The following is a 17,025-nucleotide window of genomic DNA, read 5'->3' on the forward strand; positions in this document are numbered from 1 at the left end:
ACGTGCCCCAATGTAATTCGTTTGTCTGTGATTTTTGCAGACACGCCTTCTTGATCTGCGGGTTTGCATGTGGGTAGTGCTTGGATCCGGTTCGGAAGAACGCACTTTGTTCGTGGTTTGTGCTCCAGTGCACAAACATTCTTCATATAACCGCGCATTCCACTTTCACTAAAAATAGAAGTGTTTCTCTTTCTTCAGCCCTGATGATATTAAACTACTGACAGCAGCCTTTGTAGAGATTCTTCCTGGCAGTAGATTTTCTACTGGTAACAGGAAACCCCCAAAAGACTGCTGCCAGGAGATTTTGTATCGATTTTAATAACTCCGTAAAATACACCTGGATGATGTAAACAAACTGTACTGCCAACCAGGTCCATTTTTGTTTCTCATAGTCAAGTTTGCAGAAGTTGAGACTAATAATCATACTGGAAACAGAAACCAAAGCCAATGTGGTTCTGTACAGTGTAACCAGAACAAATACCGAGTTCTGTAATTGAGAGAAGATCCACTAGAGGGAGACATACCTCTACAAATGATGTTAACGTGGGCTTACAACAGGTATCCCCCCCTAGCCTGGAGCTCAGCTTTAAGTAGCATGTTTGAGACCCCTGCATACCCCATCTCATGTTTAAATCAAACCTTTGCCCATCCTTCAACCAGTCTATTATCCAATACTTGAAAAATGATCTGCACACAAACCCGCCTATAGCACTCCCGGGAGTTCATGTCAACCTCTGCTTATTATCACAGCATTGAAATGTACCAGCAGCAATATCATGGAGCAATCGAGCGATCGCTTGTTCGAGAACTTAGCAAGTTTCAGCACAGCTGGATAAGCAGTTCTCTAGACAGACGTATGTGCAGACAGGCAGGCACCTCACGCTATCCCCACATTGATGTTACCAATAACTTGTGCTAAAGGACGTCCTTTTTCCCATATCGTGATACAACTGTACGAGCGGTTCTCTCTGTATCCAGTGTGGGGAAGAAATCGACGAGGCAAGCAGGGTGCTGGGGAATGCAGCCAAAACTGTAGAGCACAAATCAGAGGGGTTGAAGAGAGGGTTGTGCAACGTGCTGGAGAGGCACCGGGCGAGCGTAGGAGGGCCAGGTGTCTACTCTAGTTTGAAAACATACTTCTGTTCTTACAGATGCAAATCTTATCTGTGTGACAGAGGCATGGCTGCAGGGATAATGAAACAGCATCCCCACACTGTCCTGGCTGTGAGACACTGCACGTGCAAGTCCTGGTGACTTGGGTTTTAGTTAACGCAACACAGAATCACAGACACCAGGAGGGTTGATACGCAAAACAGTTTAATTTGTACTCAACGTTTTACAGTTAGATATTATTTGCATTTTTTTTATTTTTTTTTAGACTTGGAGGTTTTACAGACACACCGTCTAGCCATCAAAGTGACCCAAACACTACACACTACCAAAAGAACAGAACATACAGAGCAAAATGCAAGGAAAAGAACCAACACATCCACGTTCTAGAAACACAAAATAAACAACAACATTGTCAAGGCCACATACAAATAAAAACACGGGACTATCTTACTGTAAAAGACCCTGTGTGTCGGGGTGCATGTGTTAATGCTGGGTTACATTATGGGATGTTTTAAATGGAAGGGGAATTCAACGCTGTTTAAGGTTCCATGTCAAACTAACCAAAGCACTAGTCGAAACATTTGTCTGCTTGACTCAATTTAATAACACCTTGGAATTTACAATTAGAGGCTTTTATTCCAAATTGCAGGTTCTGTTTTTATTTCGATCCATAAAGGATTAAGACTTTACCCAAAGTGCATTTTGCCTCCTTTTGTTGAAACAATTTTGCTTGATTCACTCACTTAGCACTAATAATGGACTGCCTTGGTGTTCCAGGATTAATGAAGCCAGCTGTTAATGTTACTGAAAGAGGAACAGGCAAGCCTAGGAATCATCACAAGGTCACAACTTAATGACATGTTACTCGGTTGCAGCCTCCGATTCTGAAATCAAACAAGGACAACGTCAAGCGACTGTTCTGGCTGATGCCTCCGCCGTGCTTGACGTCTTTCTCAAAACAAATTAAACAAGGAGACAGAACGGGCGCACCTGCTCCCCTCTCCCTGCTTTGGGAGACCCTCGGTTCAGGTGTGTGCACGCTGTCTCAGGAGCGACAGGAATTTATTGTATGTGTCAGTAAGACTAGCACAGCAACAGAAACTGCATGCATGGAATACCAGTTACAATGTCACAAGTATAACTATGCAATGCTGGGACCAGTATACGCTCAGACCGACCTCTTACTAACATACATTCACAACCGCGCAGGCTTGACAATTGAGATCCGTTCGGTTTGTCCAGTAATCTTCTTCATTCACGCGCAGAAGGGTCTAGTTTATATACAGCATTCACACTCTGTAGCAGGCTCTCTGCTGACACATTAAAAGCACTGCCCCAAATAATGACTATTCTGATAAATACTGTCACTAAATCAATGTAACTTTAATTATAGACTCCACCCCTAACGGTCACACACCCCATAGAGCTGAATTTAGAAATGCTAAAAAAAGACACCTAAGACATTTAATGGTAAATGCTGGAAGTCTTGTTCAATGTCTTCAAACTGGAAATGATCGCATAATATCGCACAGCATTACTGCAAGAAGCAGCAAGGCATTTTCATTGCAAAATGATAGTAATACTAGGCTGCAAATATTTAACAAAATATTCCATCCCATTTTGAGTTTGCAATAGGGGTAGCCAGCACACTAGTGATTTACCTGCAGGAGGACTTTGTGAACGCAGTTACACACGGAGACAGAAGCAAGTCTAGTCATTTTCTTAGATGCACTTAAACCAGTTAGCTGCCTTGCAAATTCAGTTTTCAATTACAATCAGTCAACATAAAGAGAAATACAATAATAATAAATCATCATGAGGATACATAACACCAAACTATATGCCACTAATGCCTGAACTAAAAACGGCACCTTTTTAGGACTGTATCTTTGCAGGCAGGCACAGTAGGGGCTTCAAGTCTGTTTGATCTGCACAAGGTTAGCAGGCAGAAGTGGAACTTGATGCTTTTGTACTGTGTTTCACAGAGCCTGTTAGCACACATTTTGGACTACAGTAATGGGAGCAAAGCAGTCCCAAGATTAGTGCCGTCAGTGTCCGTGAAACGAGCAGTGAGAACATTGCATGTACACGCATCCAAGCTTTCAGTGGCTGGTTTCAAAGACCCTGATTAGCACTAACCTTGGATTACCTCGTGTTAGAGAAGGCCAGCTAATGTTAGTGCTCATCAGGGTTTGTGAAACCGATTCGTTTCTTATTGAGTGCTTGACTTTGTTTTTTAAAAATCACCTTGGAAAATGCAGCTTTTTTTTTAGAGACCTGGACTACGATAATAAATAAATAAATAAATAAATAAACACACCGCTAAACCATTGCCCCTGAAAATGAATGAATGACACGAGGAGCCGAGGGCAGGTGAGGAATGCAGGGGAGGGTTATTCTCGTGAGGAACGCAGGAGAGGGTTATTCTCGTGAGGAACGCAGGGGAGGGTTATTCTCGTGGGGAACGCAGGAGAGGGTTATTCTCGTGAGGAACGCAGGGGAGGGTTATTCTCGTGAGGAACGCAGGAGAGGGTTATTCTCGTGAGGAACGCAGGGGAGGGTTATTCTCGTGAGGAACGCAGGGGAGGGTTATTCTCGTGAGGAACGCAGGGGAGGGTTATTCTCGTGAGGAACGCAGGGGAGGGTTATTCTCGTGGGGAACGCAGGAGAGGGTTATTCTCGTGAGGAACGCAGGGGAGGGTTATTCTCGTGAGGAACGCAGGGGAGGGTTATTCTCGTGAGGAACGCAGGGGAGGGTTATTCTCGTGAGGAACGCAGGGGAGGGTTATTCTCGTGAGGAACGCAGGGGAGGGTTATTCTCGTGAGGAACGCAGGGGAGGGTTATTCTCGTGAGGAACGCAGGGGAGGGTTATTCTCGTGAGGAACGCAGGGGAGGGTTATTCTCGTGAGGAACGCAGGGGAGGGTTATTCTCGTGAGGAACGCAGGGGAGGGTTATTCTCGTGAGGAACGCAGGGGAGGGTTATTCTCGTGAGGAACGCAGGGGAGGGTTATTCTCGTGAGGAACGCAGGGGAGGGTTATTCTCGTGAGGAACGCAGGGGAGGGTTATTCTCGTGGGGAACGCAGGGGAGGGTTATTCTCGTGAGGAACGCAGGGGAGGGTTATTCTCGTGGGGAACGCAGGGGAGGGTTATTCTCGTGGGGAACGCAGGGGAGGGTTATTCTCGTGGGGAACGCAGGGGAGGGTTATTCTCGTGGGGAACGCAGGGGAGGGTTATTCTCGTGGGGAACGCAGGAGAGGGTTATTCTCGTGGGGAACGCAGGAGAGGGTTATTCTCGTGGGGAACGCAGGAGAGGGTTATTCTCGTGGGGAATGCAGGAGAGGGTTATTCTCGCTGTGTTGCTGCTCACAGGGGCTCTGGTTACTTCTTGTTCGTGGTTGGAGCCAGTCCAGTCCCTCATACAGCCCGTCCCCGCTGGTGGCGCAGGTGGCCTGGATGTACCAGTTCCGGTGGCGCAGCGAGTGAACGCAGGTCTGGAGGCGTTCATTCTCGTGGGGAACAGCAGGGGAGGGTTATTCTCGTGGGGAATGCAGGAGAGGGTGTATTCTCGCTGTGTTGCTGCTCGCCGCCCGGTGGATGGACTTCTTGTTCTTCAGTGCAGTCCCCGCTGGTGGCGCTGGTTGCAGGCGCGCTCCGGTGGATGGATCGAGTGTGATGCAGGGTCCGTGTTGGCGCAGCGAGTGTGAGCCCCAGCTTGTCTGTGTTCAGCAGCGCTCCGGGCGATGGATCGAGTGTGATGCTGGGGAAACTGTGTTGCAGGTGCGCTCCGGTGGATGGATCGAGTGTGATGCAGGGTGTGTCTGTGTTGCAGGTGCGCTCCGGTGGATGGATCGAGTGTGATGCGTCTGTGTTGCAGGCGCGCTCCGGAGGATGGATCGAGTGTGATGCAGGGTGTGTCTGTGTTGCAGGCGCGCTCCGGTGGATGGATCGAGTGTGATGCAGGGTGTGTCTGTGTTGCAGGCGCGCTCCGGTGGATGGATCGAGTGTGATGCAGGGTGTGTCTGTGTTGCAGGTGCGCTCCGGTGGATGGATCGAGTGTGATGCAGGGTGTGTCTGTGTTGCAGGCGCGCTCCGGTGGATGGATCGAGTGTGATGCAGGGTGTGTCTGTGTTGCAGGCGCGCTCCGGTGGATGGATCGAGTGTGATGCAGGGTGTGTCTGTGTTGCAGGCGCGCTCCGGTGGATGGATCGAGTGTGATGCAGGGCGTGTCTGTGTTGCAGGCGCGCTCCGGTGGATGGAGAGTGTGATGCAGGGCGTGTCTGTGTTGCAGGCGCGCTCCGGTGGATGGATCGAGTGTGATGCAGGGTGTGTCTGTGTTGCAGGCGCGCTCCGGTGGATGGATCGAGTGTGATGCAGGGTGTGTCTGTGTTGCAGGCGCGCTCCGGTGGATGGATCGAGTGTGATGCAGGGTGTGTCTGTGTTGCAGGCGCGCTCCGGTGGATGGATCGAGTGTGATGCAGGGTGTGTCTGTGTTGCAGGCGCGCTCCGGTGGATGGATCGAGTGTGATGCAGGGTGTGTCTGTGTTGCAGGCGCGCTCCGGTGGATGGATCGAGTGTGATGCAGGGTGTGTCTGTGTTGCAGGCGCGCTCCGGTGGATGGATCGAGTGTGATGCAGGGTGTGTCTGTGTTGCAGGCGCGCTCCGGTGGATGGATCGAGTGTGATGCAGGGTGTGTCTGTGTTGCAGGCGCGCTCCGGTGGATGGATCGAGTGTGATGCAGGGTGTGTCTGTGTTGCAGGCGCGCTCCGGTGGATGGATCGAGTGTGATGCAGGGTGTGTCTGTGTTGCAGGCGCGCTCCGGTGGATGGATCGAGTGTGATGCAGGGTGTGTCTGTGTTGCAGGCGCGCTCCGGTGGATGGATCGAGTGTGATGCAGGGTGTGTCTGTGTTGCAGGCGCGCTCCGGTGGATGGATCGAGTGTGATGCAGGGTGTGTCTGTGTTGCAGGCGCGCTCCGGTGGATGGATCGAGTGTGATGCAGGGTGTGTCTGTGTTGCAGGCGCGCTCCGGTGGATGGATCGAGTGTGATGCAGGGTGTGTCTGTGTTGCAGGCGCGCTCCGGTGGATGGATCGAGTGTGATGCAGGGTGTGTCTGTGTTGCACGTGTGCTCCGGTGGATGGATTGAGTGTGATGCAGAGTGTCAGAGTGGTGTGGCGCTTCCGCACCTGTTTGTTTGCGAAGATGAGCAGCACAGCATCTCTGAGCTCGTCCTCCGCCAGCATCCTCATGAGCTCCTCCCGGGCCTCGTTCACTCGCTCTCGGTCGTTACTGTCCACCACGAAGATCAGCCCTGCAGGGGGAGACACACGCGCTGTCACAGGGGTCTGCACCAGGGACAAACACACACACACGCGCGCTGTCACAGGGGTCTGCACCAGGGACAAACACACACACACGCGCTGTCACAGGGGTCTGCACCAGGGACAAACACACACACACACGCGCTGTCACAGGGGTCTGCACCAGGGACAAACACACACACGAAGCATCACACACACGCGCTGTCACAGGGGTCTGCACCAGGGACAAACACACACACACGCGCTGTCACAGGGGTCTGCACCAGGGACAAACACACACACACACACACGCTGTCACAGGGGTCTGCACCAGGGACAAACACACACACACACGCTGTCGCAGGTCTGCACCAGGGACACACACACACACTGTTACAGGTCTGCACCAGGGACACACACACACACAATCCTTCCTCATGCAGTGTTGAGGTCTACGTGCACGTACCCTGGGTGTTTTGGAAGTAGTGCCTCCAGAGGGGGCGAATCTTATCCTGGCCGCCCACGTCCCACACAGTGAAGCTGATGTTCTTGTATTCCACTGTCTCCACATTGAACCCTGCAGAGCACAGACAGAGAGCGAGAGTGAGGGAGAGGGAGAGGGAGAGAGTAAGGGCACATTAAACCTCTCTAGACACTACACACAAGATTAGAGAGCAGCTCAAAACGCAGTTCAACGTGTCTAGAGACACAGGGGACGTCAGGAACACCAGCGTTTGCAAGAGTATGTTAGGGAATGAATAATGTCTACACAAAATAAATTAGAGGGGACAGAAAAGACAGCTACACACGAGCAGTGATTACACCTCTCTCAACCTCGCTTCAACAGCTAACAAGCCTGGGAAACAATGATCTCAGCAGAATCACACAGAACACACACAGCAGGAGATTCAGCAAGGAAGAAATGAAACGTTAGCAATCTGTTAACAAAGCCGTCCTATGCAAGGCAGCAAGCAGCAGCGTGTGCCGCGCTGTCTGACTATACCGCGGCCCTCACCGATGGTGGGAATGGTGGTGACGATCTCCCCCAGTTTCAGTTTGTACAGGATGGTTGTTTTCCCGGCAGCGTCCAGCCCCACCATCAGAATCCGCATCTCCTTCTTCCCAATCAGACTTTTCAGCAGGTTCCCGAAGATGTTCCCCATGGCGCCTCGCTTCCTGTTCCGCAGCACAGCACTCTGGGTGTGGGTCGACGCTCCTCGGCTCGTGACTGGATCTCAGGGGGGGGGAGGTGGGTTCTGACTCGTCCAAGGGGCTCAAGGTCTGGAACAAAGTGGTGTCATAAGAACACAAATGCACTTTCAAACGTTGGCGGCTAATTCCCTGGGCCGTTCTTTTGCTGTTTTTACACAGAGAAACTTCACAGGAGATGCCGTGCTCCAAAACAAAATGCCTCACTACCATTCATAACCCGCACGAGCACGGCACCCAGCGCTGGATTCCAGAACCCCCCCTGGATTAGTCATATTACTGAAACGCAGCAGGAATTTGATCAATCAGATCACTGAAACATCCTGGACCAATCGCACTCACCATCACAGCATGAGTAAGTCGCACCTGACCCTGCAGGGTTACTGTTAGGGGATGTTCTGCCAGCATTCAGGGAAGACCCAATTGCTTCAAATCCTCTTTCCAGATGTATTAAATTAGGTTTGTTCTTGTTAAACCCAGACCTGGTGCAGGACTAGTGCGAGTTTTTAAGCCTGCTATCCCCCACAGAGGGTCCATTCAGTTTTAACACAGATCTCGTAGATAACAAATACCCTTGTAGGCTGGAGCTTACACTGTAGCCGAAACCGGAGAGGAGGTTCACAATATATAACCTTTAACATATTGCTCAGAAAATCTGGTGTCAGTACTTCTTAAGGGAAGGTTCATTTTTAATATAGCATACAAGTCCAAAGACAACTGTATCTGTGGAAAGCACAATGAAACGATCATAATACTATAAGTTACAAAACGTTGATTGCAACCATCTTTTAAAATCAGGTCGATGCCGAACGAGTTCACTGTGCAGTGCTACAAGCTGCCCTGTGGCAAACTGGCACCGGCTGGTAGGGCACCAGTCGCTCTGTGGGCAACAACACATGTCTCTCCCATTCATTCAGCATTCCTGGAGGGTGATTTGGACAGCTGTGGGGCTGATTAATAAATAACCCTGGAGCCACAGGCAGGCTGGGCGGAAGGGAGGGAGGCAAACAGGGAGCGCCTTGTCCTTCCTGTCTGGTGCTGAAGCAGCAGGCTGGGCTTGGAGTCCTCTCAGTGTGGGTGGAGAGTTCACCACCTCATCACTGTGGATGCTGACAGCTCACGGTGAGGCTGGCGCTGTGTGTGTGGGTGTGTGGGGGAGGGGGGCGCTGCCCACAGATACAACATTCAAACACACACATATAGTCATTCTGCATTAGGGTCTTGTTTTCATCCCCGTACTTAAGAAGCTCATTTGGCAACAGGGCTGACATTATGTAAAATCTGAATTTTGTACTAAAAGTTGCGATGCAATCGATAACCAGCATCCTTATTGAATATCAGGCAGGTAACAGTCACCCATATCGAAGCACTGAGGACACTATTACAGAACAAACAAGACGACATCCCATTACTTCAGTAGATTCTGCCATTTGTCATGACAAACCAAATACAAACAGATGAGGTTTAGTCTCCACACAGGCAATCATATGCAAACTTGGCCACTCTACACCTGGCTACAAAAAAGTGCCTGGATTGTGCTAGCTAGCAAGAGTCTGCTGTTAGCTTCCATTTAATGTTATCAAATAAACTACAAAATGATGTCGCAAAAGACTACCGGAAGCCATAATGCTAGTACAGTATTTCAGGATTTCGAAATGTGTCTGTTTTTCGTTAAGTAGATGGGAAGCTACAAAGCGGTGTGTGATTCAATATGTTAACATTACATTATCCAGCAGGCTTCATTCCACTTTATGAAGCAAAATATGTTAATTCTAGAGTGATCCAACACTTTTGGCAGGAGCTGTCTATATGTAACAGTAGAAGTAAGACAGACCATCAGGCACAGCTGTAATATGTAGCTCACGCTGCTGTCTAAATTCAGTTGCTGGTATCTGCTTTCATGTCAGCCCTGCATCCTATACTGGCAGCGTGGAGGCTGGTTTCACTGGTTCACAGTCCCAGCTGCCTGTGTTCATACAGAATAATAGTGTGTTACCAGTTTAACAGCCATGAACTGAAATTAATATTATCTGATCGTCATTTATCTTTGGGACAAAAAGTGCTCAGTGTGGAATGTGATAACGACGCTCTCTTATATAACAGTGCAAGCTGCTAAAATGAAACCCCCCTATTAATGTTATTATAACAGAGTCACCTCACAGCCACAAACACAGATATGCGGATCAGCGAAACAGGCATCGTTCCCAGCCGCAAGGGGGCGTTTCAATACACAGCCACCTCCATTACTACACCTGTGTGTTTTATTTTATGAGTTCCTGCAACCTTTATTTATTTATTAAACCCAGCAACCTAATGACACGTTTACTATATGCATGTCACATCACAGTACCCACTACGACTGCGTCTAACGCTATTCCAATAATGTAATATTAATAATTATTATATTACCCATTCTTCCGCTGCATTCATTCATTTTCACAGCTTGAACGGCAAAGGCCCTTTTTAACTGTTATTTTAAATAATAAATAATAAATAATGGAAATCTGATATGCGCTCTACTGGTGTTGCACCTCTGCTTGCATTATTAATCATTCATTCATTCTCACCCACACATAGCAGTATCTTACCGATGCAACATATCTCGATGTTTCTAGACTAAATGCACAATTTCAGCTTCACACCGACGATCACACAAACAGGCTGCGCATTTTTGTGTCTTATTTTCTGGAAAAAAAATGAATTGTCCTTTTCAATAATTTCCTTGTCACCTGCCCGTCCCCTCCTCTTTCTCTCTGCACCCTGCGCGGTCCGGGTTTATCCCGACTCTGCCCCTCTGTCACGATGCAGTATCGCACATATCGCTGCCTTTATGTTACTGCCTTGCTTGCTGGTTTGTTTAAATTGCATTATTTCGACGCTTTGCACCCCACCATCGCGCATCGACACTTACCTTCTGCAGGGCTTGCTTCGCCTACTGTGCTGTGGACGCGGCTCTCGCGAGAGTTCAGGGGCACCGGCCTGAAGAGCGGGAGGAATCTCGCGAGATTAAGATGTCCTCCCTTTGGGGTGACGGCGACAGTGACACCGAAATAATTGTAGATGCAGAAAAACGACCGCACTTTAGCCACGCAAACCGGTGACAAAACAGGAAATACCAGCTTTAGTAACACAAAGCAAGGCAAAAGGCCGATGTTAAAGTATGTTTTGTCTACCTATAGAATAGATTCGTGTATCTAAATACAGCTACCTTTCGAGAATGTAAACTAACTGGACAGTGTATCACACAGCTAAACACAGACCAAGGAGTTCCATTTTGGTTTTAAAATGCACATGGTTGTGTGGGTTGCTTTGAGACGCAAGATACAACAGTTAAATCAGAGGATAATAATCTTGACAGCAGTGAACTGGTTTTGAATCTAATCAAGGAACACAGATTTTAAAAACCGAAGGGAAACGTGTTGCAGGAGCTTTACATTGTGTGTATATATACGAGTCTCCAGCAGGTGTCGCCAAAGCCCACAGTTCAATCTGAGATGAATGGGCTGCTTGACAGTAAGAAACTGCTGCTGTTAATAACTGCGGGTCCAGCCTTAGAGACCCACACGATGTTTGCTAGGCTGATGTCAAGGAATGCGAACCAAGGCTTCGAAATGTGTTTCTTACCTCGCCTCCCCTAATTATTAAAAAAAAAAAAAAAAAAAAAAAAGCAAAGCATTTTCTTCCCACTTATCAGCACTAGCAACTTTATCCCTGGTCCCCCTTTTTCATCTGTTGAAGATCTTTGTTCATTTTTGTAATTTTGTAATTCTGGATCTTCTGGTTCTATAAATGATAGTTAACATATAATCTGAATTACAGCATATAAAACGCGCAAAGAACCAAAACGATTTTTAAACAAGAAACAGGCCACCTGTGATTGCTGCTGCTAAAATGAGGTAAGAAAAGGGGTTTAAAAGCCTTGTTTAGCCCCTATAAAAGGGGTTTCATTACAATATTGCTGCTGTTAATAAAGGCTAAAACAGTAGACTTCAAAACGTTGGTTAGTCCAATGATAAAACTGTTAGCACAAATACAATCTTTTTCAAAACCTTGGTTAGAACGCCTTCAAAGGGGTACCAGTGCTAATGATGCTACCTGCGCTCCCCGAACTGTGTGACACACCCTGCACCACACACAGTGTTCCTTAGTCATCGTTTCGTGAGTCAGCAGTCTTAACTGGAAATCATTCTTTATTTAATCTACAATGCCTTCAATCCAAAATAATTCTGCTTAATTAATAAACACCCGTTTGACATTTGGTCACTGTATTGGTATAGCAGAGGATGATCCTACAGCAAGATGCAGGAACAATGCATTGCAAAGTGTGTGCTACATGTGGCAGGTGTTTTTGTCTGTGTGAAAGGGCTTCGTATTTTGCTTAGTTGTAATAGTCGAATCAGCCTGGGTCTTCTCTTGCGGAATGTAACATGATTAGATAAGAGCCAGTGGCACAGGTGTGTAGAAAGTGAAGGTGGGTTCTTGTCTGCAGGTGAATTTTTGGGAGATCAGGGATCAAGTCACCTGATTGGGTGCCTGCAGGGGGGCTAATCTGACGGGTCATTAATCAACCCCCCTCTCCCCTGCCCCCAACCAAAACTACCTGTTTGCTTTTCAAGGGAATTTAAACCATTAGTTGTAACTGTCAGGCAACTTTTCCAAATATACACTCAACTACACATAATGAGGCTGCATTGCCATAGAGGGGGTGGGGTGGGGGGGGGCGTGATAAACCACAAGAGCATCGCTTGAGTCACCAGAAGCCTGAGATGAAAATCCAATTCTATCTGTTCAGTTTGCATTTCATTTTATTTTAAATACTGAAGCTGCATTTAACATTTTAAATATGCAAACAAACCAAAAAAACTTCTGCTTCTGCCACCTTGAAACTGCCAAGTTCGTACATGACATTGACCTACAGCACAGGAAGTCATTATATCTATCTATATATATATATAATATTCTAAATTAGAGTGCAGCAATCAATAAACATCAGGGAAAGGCAATGCCCTTTAATCAGGATTGCTTGACTGGAAATGTGGCATCAGAGAGCAACCCTTCTTTCCACTTGCTCTGATCTCCAGATGCACAAGCATTCCTTCCCCCTTCTCTCGCTGCAGGGCACAGGGGGGGAGTCTGGTTTCATTCCAGTCCCTCTCCAGTGCCCTGGGCCACATCACAGCCCGTGCAGCCCCCAGTCAAGGCTGTGTTGTGACAGCTCTCCTAAGCAGCTCCCTTTGTAGGGAACCACTTAAAATACAAGCTGTAAGTAATTTACTGAATTTACTCAGTGATAACTGTTTGCTAAGTATTGGGTATTAAATGACATGGTAATGTCTCTATCTGCAAACTGCTTTCTGTTCTTTAGGAACGCTGGCCGCTGCCTTATTGGAATGGGATCAGGACTTTGCTTTTTATTTATTTATTTTTTTTAAATAAAATACAAAATCTGAAGTTCAGAAAAGAAAAAAGAAAGGGGAGTTATCAAGTTATTAGTCACTTGAACACGATTGCAACTAGTTAGGGTGACATTAGTTTGAAGAAAGTTAGTTACAGATAGTTAATTCTCAGGGACAGTTTATATTTTACAGAGAATATTCTTTGAAGACGCAGCTGTGGAACCCCCTCGCTCCCTCCTCTGACTCTCTTCCAGCAGGAGGATGTGAGAAGCGCGTTCGTGTCACATTCTGCGTTACAGTCCTTTTTAGCTGCGTCCTTGTTTCACATAAAAAGTTCTCCTTTGCCACATTTCGTTACCTGTCTGAAAAAGGAACTTTTACACTTACAAGCTATTGCAAATGTAACCAGATTACAGTTCCCTGATTACTGCCCAACACTCGCTCCAGTGATTACTGTTGCTCAAACACATGGCCCTTCAGATGTTTCACTAAATGAATTGCAGCTGATGCAGAAAAGCTGCAGCACTGACTCACATGTACTCACCACACCACTACTGTTCTGCAGTCAGCAGCTGCCAGTTAGGACTGCTCATCACTAGGAGTTTCACTAGCTGCAATCTAACACCAGCATATTCTTTTGCTTGGTGGCCCCCATATTTCAATTAAAGATTGAATAGAATTAATCTTCATTTTTTTTTCTCCTTTTTGTGATGTTTGCAATCGTTCTTTGTGGTTCCTAGTGCTATTAATCTAAGACAGTGCTGGATCTTCCTCATGCAAAGACACTTTGGCAGGTTTAGCCTGGGTTGCATATTTTTAGGACAGGGAGCTCCTGCACTCAGGTGAAAGCAGGTGTAATATCGGATTCATTGCCATCAGGACCACTTGGAATTACTGACATCATCAAAAAAATGGGACAGTAAAAATGTGGTACCATATGCCGTGTTTAAAATACAAATCCATGCTTGCTATAACAGGTGTTTCTTTCAAAACTGCACACTTGAAACCTGTGCAGTTAGCAGAAGTGTCAAGCAGGTACCTTACACGGAATTGATTTATTAGCTCCACTCAAACAGTAAGAGACCCAGCGAGCGCTGAAGCAGGTGGGGGTGGGGTGGGAGCTGCTCCGGCTGATTCAAGATCTGTTTGCAGAGCAGATGTTGGATTCAGTTAATGCAGCTCGGTGGGTTTGAGATACGAAGGGATCGGGGGGAGATGGGGCACTGGAGCCGAGTTCACTGTGATGTCGGTGCCAAAGCGACATCACTTCGGAAACTTTTTTGCTGTTTTGCAGCCCTCAGCAGTAGGACCGCGCTTTCATCTTGGGCACAGCCTTTCATGTGGTGGGTAGTCTCTCGTCTCTCGCCACATCACAAGGGGGGGGCACAGTGAGCAGAGGCTCCAGCTGTTTCTGTGCACACGTTTCCTCTCTCGTTGATTTCTCAGTAAACTGTGTCACAAACCCCATTACAAAACCACTGCACAGTTCATTGTAATTATAAAAAAATAGTGCCATTGGGATCCCATTATAATCTCAGTGTATTACCCTGAGGAAATTGTAGCATATTTATTAGCTGGGTTTGGAACGGCTATCACACAGATACAGTAGTCTGTCTGCTGAGCGCTCTAGCAGTATAGGAAAGAGAACTCCACTCTCAACACTGCAGAGCGCTCTAGCAGTATAGGAAAGAGAACTCCACTCTCCACACTGCAGAGCGCTCTAGCAGTATAGGAAAGAGAACTCCACTCTCAACACTGCAGAGCACTCTAGCAGTATAGGAAAGAGAACTCCACTCTCAACACTGCAGAGCGCTCTAGCAGTATAGGAAAGAGAACTCCACTCTCCACACTGCAGAGCGCTCTAGCAGTATAGGAAAGAGAACTCCACTCTCAACACTGCAGAGCGCTCTAGCAGTATAGGAAAGAGAACTCCACTCTCAACACTGCAGAGCGCTCTAGCAGTATAGGAAAGAGAACTCCACTCTCCACACTGCAGAGCGCTCTAGCAGTATAGGAAAGAGAACTCCACTCTCAACACTGCAGAGCACTCTAGCAGTATAGGAAAGAGAACTCCACTCTCAGCACTGCAGAGCGCTCTAGCAGTATAGGAAAGAGAACTCCACTCTCCACACTGCAGAGCGCTCTAGCAGTATAGGAAAGAGAACTCCACTCTCCACACTGCAGAGCGCTCTAGCAGTATAGGAAAGAGAACTCCACTCTCAACACTGCAGAGCACTCTAGCACTATAGGAAAGAGAACTCCACTCTCAGCACTGCAGAGCACATTGTTCTGCTGGTATTACTGGCCTCAATGCAATCAGTCTACAGTGCTGTCGCAGCTGGTGTTTCGTCCATGCGTCTGAAACTTGTTCACAGCAGGGAGATGCAGCTTGTATATAGACCCAGGCGAAGTGCCCTTTCTGTGTCTCTGTGGCAGCTGGTGCTGGTAACTGGTAAAGGCCCAGCAATGCTGAAGGCCGGTTTCCCAGCAGTGAACCCCGTCTCAAGGGAAATGGAGGCGGCTGCTTTTGATTAGCGTAACATTTTGCAATGGCTCTGCGGTGACACAAAAGGAATTCAGTTCTGATCTCTCTGCTTATGACACATGGGAAAGACAGGGCAGGAAATTCCCCTCGCAGTGACTAATATAAAGAATAATAAGGAAAAAAAGAAGAAATGGGAGAAAATACAAACCAGAGGTTTGCTGACAGACTGCGCACTTAATTAAAAAGTATTTTGTAAAGAGCTGCCTTTGACAGCCAACATTTCTCAGCTCTTATTAGCCCTATGAACATTGTTAGTGCTCCCCCTTATAGCGTGCTTGTTCTTCAGTTGTTTTTTTTGGTACACTGATTCATGATATGCAAATACTTTTAAATGCCATGCTGTAGATAAACTGCTACATCTTGGTTCATTTTCCGGAGGGCTGCTAGACTTTAGATTATAGATTAAATCCGCAGGCTCTTTGCTAACATAAAGATGAAGCTTTTTTAAGATCATCTCTATCTTTGTTATTGGCTTGCAGACTTAAAGGGCACATAAGGACCTTTTTATTTTACTGTGCTACACGTTCCCATGTGTTGCTATAGCTGTTTACGGAAGGTGTGTGTATTGTTTGAAATTATTTAATTTTTTTACATTTTGACCACTTTTTAAAACTTTCTCAGAACTACATTTCCCATCATCCTCCTGCTCACGTATGTAACTGAGACGGATTTACCAGTGAGTAGAAGGATGATGGGAAATGGAGTTCTGAGAGGTCCATGCAGGTACATGGGAAGCCATCTTGAGGCAGGAAATGCAATTTAAAAGTTTAAAAAGGTCAAAATGTAAAAAAATAATAATAATAATTAAAACAATACACACACCTTCCGTAAACAGTTGTAGCAACACATGGGAACATGTAACACAATCAAATAAAAAGGTCCTTATGTGCCCTTTAAGGCTGCTAGATGTTTTTCATCTTTGTCTAAGGTATGTATGGTGCAAGGAAGACTGCTGTAGCTGAAAGTTTCAAGTAAAAAAATAAACCCTTAGAAGCACAGACAGAGGGTCCTCCTGCAGTAATTCCTACAGAGTTTATTGGGCTATAGACAAATGCAAACCGAGATGTATTTAGAAAGTTTGAAATCAAATCAAGGCAGGTGTTCACTGTAATGTCACGACTCCAATCCATGAACGCTCATGTTCCAGTTCGCATTTGCTGTTTAACACTGTTCAATATGGCTAGTAGGTGCAGGAATGACCTACAGAATTATATATGCGTTACAGACTTAACAGGACGTTTCTGTTCAGCAAGCAAGTGTGCGTCTCTTTATTTTGCCTGTGCATCGATCTACTACATTCACTGATGACGGATGTAAGGGTCCCCGTTTTTTTGAATGAGCACCCCCAAAAAAAGTGCTCTTCTCATGAACCTGCAGTACACGTGGAACCCCCTTCCCCCATGCTTCGGCTCCCTTTTCCCAGAACAGTTCACGTATTACGAGGGGGTAGTTGTGAGGGAGA

This window comes from Polyodon spathula, unplaced genomic scaffold (assembly GCF_017654505.1).
Source record: "Polyodon spathula isolate WHYD16114869_AA unplaced genomic scaffold, ASM1765450v1 scaffolds_827, whole genome shotgun sequence".
Lineage (NCBI taxonomy): Eukaryota > Metazoa > Chordata > Actinopteri > Acipenseriformes > Polyodontidae > Polyodon > Polyodon spathula.